Below are 9479 nucleotides of genomic sequence, written 5' to 3' on the forward strand. Positions count from 1 at the left end.
ATGAAACGAGTGCCAGAGTATTAGGAAAGCGTGAAGTAATGGGCAAATTTACTGTGCTAGTAAAAACCTGAGATGAAGTAATTCATGACATTTATTTTGAGTTTTTCCAGATTTTTTCGTTAAAATAAAGATTACAAATATATAGTCTGATGGAAAAATTGTACTGTATACGTTTGACTTGAAAAAATACAATATTCTACAAATAGTCAATCTAAAATTGTTCAGGATGTATTTTACATGTAGACAATATATTGTTCTAAATATAACATTACTAATACAAAATACTGTACAGAAATAGGAATTAGCTGCAGAGAGAATACATCCTTTCACAAGGCAAACAGAAGCCATTGTGGTCATTTTTAATCATCATCCCTCCTAATTGATATTGTAAATCAACTGTACTCCAAGGAATTCTTCTTTCTCAATTATGAAACCGTGATTTCCTCACTTTCTGATTCTGATTGTTTACTGCACTCTGAATTGGAGGAGCCATGATGGTGGTGATGACCATAAATGGGCAGATGTCCCTCCAACTGTCCTTGACTGGTGGCTGCAGTCCTCTCCAGCCCACTGTGGCAGTAGGTGCTGCCCACATCCGTAAGGTCTGGATGGGGGTTGGTTTTGGTGGGGAGGGTCTGCTGACGGCATCCACCCGTCGACAGCAGCTCCCTTTCTTTTGAGTTTCTCCATTTCATCCTGCGGTTCTGAAACCAAATCTTCACCTAGCAGAGAGAAAAATACAAGTCCAGATGATCATACTGCTTGCTCTACATATGACAGCAGGGGCTTTTTCATGACTGACTGCAAATCAGCTTGGTGTAACTCGTTGCTACTTTTGTGAAATGGAGTAGCCCAGCGCATTGAAAGTTGGACGTCGACACTGCTGTGGGTGTCATCGCAGTCAACTTCAATTCTATCAAATTTTAGCAGCTCCTCTAATTCCCTTTAAATGCAGCATTTGAGTAGCACATTGACAGTCTTCGACATGGCGGATGAAGATAATGATTTTCTCCAACCAGGAGGTTGAAGCGCGTGAGGTATATGCAAAGTATAAGGAATTCCAAGCAGACCTCCACAAGCGGAAGTTGCCTTGGGAGGAGGTCACAGACCTGAGCTGTGAAGTCCGCACTCGCACTCTTCATGTCCGAGTGACCCCCCCCCCAAGGTACTGTGGCTTAAGCTTTTGGCATTGTCTCATCTGCATTAACGTTTTACAGTTAAAATTTTTGTAGTTACTGCAGACACTTCAATGTCTGTCGCATTAGCTAATAATAATAATAATAATAACATTATGTCCTGAATCATTAAACTAATTGTTTAAAGGGCACTCCATAATTAGTCAAAATCCTTTCAACCTGAAATTAAATTTTAACCCCAGAAAATGATTATACTTTAGTACATTGTAAATATAATAATGAAATATAAAAAATAATGGGATTTAATTTTTTTTTTTTTTGCATTTTACTTCCATGTCCGTGACAGACGCTGTCCTCATTAGGAACACAGCTGAGCTTGGAGCCTATCCCAGCTGACTTTGGGCAAGATGACAGAACACAAGAGACAAACGTGGAACTGCTCACACTCTTAATCATACCTTTGGACAATTTAGAGTCTCGAATAACCTCATATGCATAGTTTGGATTACGGGAGGAAGCTGGAGTACCCACTGTAAACCCCGCACAAGAAAGGGGTAAAAGTGAATTCCACACAGGAAGAGGAAGAGCAGAGCCCAGATTTGAAATCGGAACTGCACAACTGTGAGATAGACGTGTTCACCACAGGTAAACTGTGCTGCCTTTCTTTTATTGTACTGTATATAATTACACATTTTCCCATTGCTTTCATTTTCTTTTCTTCCTTTGAACTCCCTGAAAGTTATGAGTAAGGCATCCATTTTGACTTCACATATTTGGTGTTTATGTGACCTAATAATACAATTGGTGTGAGTCACATGCTACGAATCATATTCTGAAGTGAGAAATTACCTTATTTAATTGACCAATGACAAAACCGATATGGAATATGTCTATTTGAGTTCATTTAGGAATGTTTTCATTCATCTACATTGAAAAAACTAAACAAAATACACAAGGTTGGCTTTGATACTGTATCTACTACCTGTGAGTCTTTGAGTCCCAGTTTACTGGCCAACTTCTTCCTGTCTGGCTTGCTGATGTACTTCTGCTTCTGGAAAGTTCTCTCTAGCGCCTTTCTCTGGAGGTCTGAGAAAACGGCTCGTCGCAGCATGCCCCGTCTAGGCTTCCCTCTGGGGGCCAATGGCCATGAAAAGGTTCCTGGGACAGGGACCACAGAGGAGGAGGAAGCTGCAGCGACAAAATGCAACATGTGATAAAAAAGAATTTTAGGAAAATTATGTAACATTAACATCTATGTATGCCCGTCAGTATGCATATGCCAATAATAATGATATACAACCCGTTGAGAGTTCATAAAACATCAGGAGCATTATTTCGTCAGACTAGTAGAATAATCCAAGCTATTTATGAACATTTTCGGACAAAAAGAAACACTTTGTCCCATTCAACCTTTGCAAATTACCATGACAAGCAACGCTTACAAAAAAATTTTGAAATCAAGAGTATAGACATTTTTTTAATTGATACATTAACATTGAGTCAAAAATAACCATTGCCTGCTAGCAATTATGCCAGTACACTAACTGTTTCTTAAACTGAGAGACTTGAGGAAAAAGGTTCATTTAGGTTAACAATGATTTTCATTATGAGTAATTAATCATCGTATTCCAAAGAGACTGTGACTTGGTTTATTGTTTGCTCATAGGTGACCAGTACAATCTATCACTGACAACGTTCTAAAAGAGAAAAAACAAAAACAAAAACCCAAACAAAAACAAACAAACCAAAAAATATTTTTTTTCCTCTTCCAAAACCATTTTGAGCTCAAGTCAGAAGTCATCTGGATTCAATCTGATCCAGATTTATCCTTTTGAAGCAGGGAAAATGTAATTTACACATGATAGTATCTCAGTTCATGTAATGTTGTGAGTACTCTTATTGTGATATAATTCACTCTAGAGCAGTGATTTTCAAAGTGTGGTATGAGTGCCACTCGTCAGTATGCCCGTCGGTATGTACCAAACTACAATGACTTGTAAATCCCGGTAAACATATATTTTATTGAATATACTACAAAGACAAGATATTTAATGTTCAAATGTATTTTTTTAGCAAATAATCATAAACTTAGAATTTTCTGGCTACAACACATTCCCAAAAAGCTGGGACAGATGGAAAAAACGTAAAACAAAAAAGGAAAGTTGAAGAATGCTCACCAAACACATGTTTGGAACATCCCACAGGTAAACAGGCTAATTGTGTCATGAGCAAGGCTGGACCACAGCCAAGACAGGCGTGGCCTGTCCACCGCTCCGAGCAGTTTCATGTCTGACACCTCTTGCCGATCACAACTGTGTCACATGAGGCACTGTGATTAGACAATGTATTTAAATTGGAGTTTTGTCACTGTTTTTTGCCAGTTCGTTGAGTATGCTTTCCTGCATCCAGGTTTACTCCACCACTGCGCCATTATAGCCCAGTCACGCTTTTGGTTCAGCTCTTTAGTTGACTCGTAGTTATTGGACATTGTTTCTTGTGTTTTGGATCCTGACTTCTTGGACTGTGTTGTCGTGCACAACTATTCGTTTTTAATAAAACCCACTGAATATCATGTCCTCGTTTTGGAGTCCTGCAATTGGTCCGCCCGTGCACCGTTGCCACGTGACAAATTGGGAAGAGGTCCCTAAATTGGGGCGAAGTTCACCATTTTGTGAACAAATGCATGAGCAAAATTGTCGAACAGTTAAACGACAATGTTCCTCAACATACAATTGCAACCAATTCAGGGATTTCCTAATCTACAATCCATGATATCATTAAAAGGTTCAGTGAATCTGGAGAAATCAGCGGCAAGGCCGAAAACTAACAAGGAATTCCCTTGACCTTGGATCCCTTCAGCAGGCATCAAAAACCGACATCAATGTGTAAAGGATACGATCATATGGCCTCAGGAACACTTCAGAAAACCAATTTCAGTAAATACTGATTGGTTGTATATCCCTAAGTGCAACTTAAAACTCAACTATGCAAAACAAAAGCCATTCATCAAAAACACCCAGAAACGTTGTTGGCTTCTCTGGACCCAAGCTCATCTAAGATGGACAGGTGCAAAGTTGAAAAGTGTTCAGTGGTTCGATGAGTCCATATTTCAAATTGTTTTTGGAAATTGTGGGCATTGCAACCTCTGGGCCAAAGAGGAAGGACTGTTATGGATGCAAAGCCAGCAAGCATGCAATGCTATGGTGGTGTGTTAGTGCCAAGGGCATGGGTAACTTACACATCTTTGAAGGCACCATTAATGCTGAAAGATACATTCAGGTTTTGGAGAAACACATTCTGCTATCTGAGAAAGGATGCCCCTTCTCATTTCAGCAAGACAATGCCAAGCACATTCTGGATGTGATACAACAGTGTGGCATCACAGTTAAGAGTGTGAATACTAAACTGCCCTGCCTGCTGTCCGGACCTGTCTCCCATTGAAAATCTGTGAGGCATGATGAAGCAAAAACGGAGACCCTGGACTGTTGAACAGCTGAAGCTGTCCGTCAATCAACAATGGAAAAGAATTCCACCGACAAAGTTTCAACAATTAGTGTCCTCAGTTCCCAAACCTTTATTGAATGATATTAAAAGATAAGGTGACGTAACACATGACCCTGTCCCATCTTTTTTTAAAACATATAGCAGCCATACAATTCTAATTTAAAGATTATTTGCTAAAAACAGCAAAGTTGATCAGTTTGTATATTAAATATCTTCTCTTTGTCAGGCATTCAATTAAATATAGGTTTAAAATCATTTGCAAATTATTGTACTGTATCATATTTATTTTTGTTTAACATAATGTTCCAACTTCATTGGAATTAAGTTTGTACATTGTAGGTGAATTATTATTTAAGTGCGGTTCCACCCTACCTAATATTTAAGCGCAGTATCAATGTCCAAGCTATTCATGGTGCTTGGAAAGTATTTTTTCTACTACTTGGTGTAAAAATTTTGAAAACCATTGCTCTTGAAGGTACATCACAGCACCTTAAGTGAAAATAGTACTTTTTTTTTTTTTTTTTACCCATTTGCTTTCAAAACTACTAAACCCAAAGTGATATTTTCCATTAAAATCACTTCACAGACTGTTAATTGTTTCTGTTTTTCCTTTGTGGCAGCTCAATCAGCGCTCCTGCTGTCAAGTAGTAGCAAGTCAGGACTTTCATCGTCTTGACTCTGCCTTAAATAGAATTGTCCTCCCTGAGATGTGATGTTTAAAACTCCAATTTGTCAAGTGGCGCAAACAGAGCCAATGCTAATGAGACCGGCTCTCCAAAGCTCAACTCACACTAGCTCTAATCAAGCATGAAGGGGGATTGTATAGGCTGCAAATACAGAGAGAAAGCTGATTGTGTTCCAAAGTATTGAGTGGAGAAAGTTTTCGACATGCCAGTATATTACAGGCCCATTAAAGGCAGCTCCGTATAATGTGCTACTGTTATTCTGTTATCCTTTAGCTGCTGGGATGTTGCCAGTTATGGTATGTACCTGGCTTCAGGAGCGAATACAGATGTGATATGTGTTGTGTCACGTCATCCAGTCATTTTGAGCGTTTGTTTTTAAAGAGCTGAAGCCATACTAGGTAAAGTGAAGCCTATATGCGGAGCATCTATGTGAAACTAGTAGTGTGACACGTACTGTAGCTTTAGATCTATCTACAAAGTGCATGGGTTAGCGTGCGTGGGTGTTTTGGCTCTTATTGGTCACGGTACTACCAGTTTTGTGAGCAGGAAGAAGAGCTTGGTGGGAAAACGACAGCGCGTGAACAGGCCCCTGAGTTCTCGAGCTGGGAAGATACCCGCCTCACATTTAAACCATGACAAATGGCACTAATATATATGGAGCGTGACAAACTAGACTAATTTCTAGATGACGACAACTGGTCCTAATGTCAGCAGTCAGTCCCCTAAATGGCTCTTCAAATTGGTGGAGCTGTTCAGGGGGAAATTTCTATGCTAAAAGCCTAACAATCTCTTGGGAAAAAAGAGGACTCACCATTGAAGGTATTTGACCAAGTGTGTGAGTTTTTTTTTTTAAACTCCTATAACTATAAACTTTGAGCCTTAAGGTGTATAAAAATGTTTTTATTAATGTTATTATTGTAAACTTTCCTTGAGTTTCATCAAAATTATTGTCTTGGGTAGCCTGCACACATGTTAATCGGTTCCAGTCCAAATGCTCCCTTTCCAAAGACAATAATCATCATTTCGAATTGACACTTTCAGAAAAAAAGGACTTCATGTTTTAGTTACACATGATTAAAATTTGCTACACTGATATAATTGTCCTCTCTTTCTTACAAAAAAAAAAAAATCAAGGAAATATGTCGAATTTTCTGGAAAGGATTCGAAATTGTGTAAAACTGCATTGCATCATACTGAAGGATTTTAAAAAATATTTTGGTTACCTCTTTAGCTAAATGACCAAACTATTTGACATATCCATTACGGTTAGGGTGTCAAAGGGAGTGCCAGTAGCAACAGTGGTATGCGAAAAACTAAAGATCACCACCTAAATGCATTTCAGTTGAATTTAACATTCTAGCACAATACACAGTATACCTTTAATTTTTAGCAGCTGTTTGTTTTTCAAAATTTTATGCAGGCACAATTTGTATTGTATGTGCAATACATTTTAATTAAATCATTATCTATTTTAATGTAGGTCCTGACTCTGGCACTTGGTAAGTAAAGTATTTTTTCAGAGACTTGGTGTATGAAAAGTTGGAGAAGTGTTTGTCTTATATACGTGGATGACACCATGCAATAAATCTACAATAATGAACAGTAGTAAACATGTAATTCTCTTCCACACTCTGGAACTGCCATTTAGATTGTGCGGGTGTACCTAAAATTGGTTATTAAAAAAAAAAAAAAAGTCAGTTGTGTGTATTGCTACACTATCATTGACTTCTCATCATAGTATGTCATAAACCATTGTCACTATTAATGGTATTGATTTCAGTGATTACTTTGTGCAGAGTCTTTTGAGTTTTAGCAGGGACAAAATGCCCAGTTTATGGCGAATTCACAAAATTCCATAACAATGATAATCATGTATTTAAAGAAAAAGTGAGAACGGAGACATTGGCTCAATCTAGCATTATAAATGTAATATCACAATAGTGCAGTTCTTAACTATTTGTGTCGGTTTGGAGGGATGGTTAAGTCCTACCTGTGAAATAAGATGCTCTGATGAAAGGATGGAGACTTGCATCCAAGAATGGTACAGGAAACGATTTAGTCTGCAAACCGTGGACTGGTGGAGAAGCGCAACCTGGAAAACATATTCAGAACTCTGCATGAAAACTACAGAAATAGTGATACCCAGGTTGTTGTGGTATAATTATACCACGGCCACTCCAGCCGATTTTTTTTCAAAAGTAATATATGCATTTGTTAATAAATATCAGTGATCATTATGCCAAATTAATTATATCAAATATCAATAGCACCAGAGACGCTAATAATTAGTAGGTCCTAATGAATAATTATGTATTTTTACTTGAATTCCTTTTCAAAAAGTTGACTGGGAGGAGATTTTGATAGTATTGTAAACATGAACAAATAAAGACGTAATTGTGTTGTATAACCTATTTTAAACAAATATGTTATATGACAAGTGGCTGCAGATATACTAGTAGATTGATACATTTTGCAAGTAAAAAATAAATACATAAAAAAAAAGAACACGTGTACAAAGATGTGTAGGTAAACAATATGCTGTACTGTACAGTTTGGAGCATTGCAAATCCATCAATCCAACAAGTTTCTCACCGCTCCTGGTGGACGGTGCCAGTATGGCACTGACGCCAAACTTGAGGCAATTGGAGGCCGGACATGCGGACTGCGGGGAGACGGAGCTGTGGTTCGGCTGCCCGGAGCGCACTGTGCAGGGTGCCGACGGCCGCGACGAGAGAACGTCCCCGGGGTTTGCGGCCGGGAATGTCCGCTCTATGTAGCTACACGCTGGTTGGCTGATTCGGAGGAGATCCTCCACACGGTAGCCCGACGGCAGGGACCGGGGGAGAGGGCTGCTCAGAGCGCCCGGAGGACGCAGCAGGTGCGGGTAGAGCGGATGCGGCAAAGCGCTGCACGGAAACATCATAGTTTGTCTCTGCTGACAACAAACCTCTTTGGACTCTTGTTGGCGTCGTTGCCACCTGGCGAGCACTTCTAGTAGCAACTTCTTGGGTGGGTGTTACCAAGTTTTATAGAAGCGACTTTGGTTCCCACGTTGAACGGCCAGCCCCTCATCCCAAATGGATGAGGCTGCCACGATGTCCATGAACAGGGATTGGTCAACACCTCTCTGCTCCTGGCCTGATTGGACTTGAGACCAACAAGTACAGGACTTTTTTCCCCTTTCCATATTTAAACTTCATGGACTCCACCAATAGTTTTCCCGAGTGGATTTTATATGCTCAATATGAAGATAGACATCCTTTCAGAAGTAACTGATTCTAGGACCAATATTTTTATTTATTTATTTGGGGGGGGGGAATCTTTTAACATGTTTTTTTTTTGTTTAAAAAAAAGAAAATGGTAATAAACCATCATTTTATATGACACAAGTTTAACCATCAATAATGCTTATGATGAGATGTGATACGGCATATCAAATATTGTGCTGTGTTTTGCCACAACTCTATTACAGATACCAAGGCACCTGAAAATAATAATAAAAAATTATTTTAAAAATATTTCTTTCAACCCTTCACCAAGCCACCTTGTATTTGAATACTAATAACATTTTACTCATTACATTACTCTGACTGTATTAAGAGGGTTGCAAATCAATGCCCATGTTAAATTTTTGCTGGAGAGTACAGGTAAATGCTATTGAACAACAAACTTAGCTATATAATTGAAAAAAGAACAACTTTATCCTAAAGGTGGGTTTGTGGTTGTCATATGTGGTTAAAACTGTTTATATGACCTGACAGTAGAATATTAAAGTTTTGGAACATTATTTTGGTAGATTGTTTAGTGCATTTGTTCTGCATTCTCATTTCAAAGTAACATTAAAAAATGAACTGCATACTTTTCAATGCAACAAACAAATAAACAAAAATTGTGATTGTCATTAGTTGTACTTGTCACACAATTTGAAAGTGACTGGTCTCGCCATTAAAAGAGCAATTAGCTTAGTAGTTTCTGGCAGGTCATGTACAAAAGCTGCCTTTTTTTCTCCGCTAAGTCTAGATGGCTAAAAAGGTTTTAGAACAGGCTTGTGTGTTAAGGCAAACAAATTCAGAGCATAGTTATTGCTATTAAAAACATCGATGATAAAATAAAATGTTTCACTCATTTATTTTATCTGTTAATAATGAACAAC

At 38.4% G+C, this 9479-nt stretch overlaps 1 pseudogene; it reads right to left on the reverse strand.

Moving 5' to 3' along the window:
- Positions 1-311: 311 nt before the first annotated feature.
- Positions 312-8429, reverse strand: LOC133502270 (homeobox protein DBX1-B-like; annotated as a pseudogene).
- Positions 8430-9479: the final 1050 nt, after the last annotated feature.

Source organism: Syngnathoides biaculeatus, chromosome 6, assembly GCF_019802595.1.
Source record: "Syngnathoides biaculeatus isolate LvHL_M chromosome 6, ASM1980259v1, whole genome shotgun sequence".
Classification (NCBI taxonomy): domain Eukaryota; kingdom Metazoa; phylum Chordata; class Actinopteri; order Syngnathiformes; family Syngnathidae; genus Syngnathoides; species Syngnathoides biaculeatus.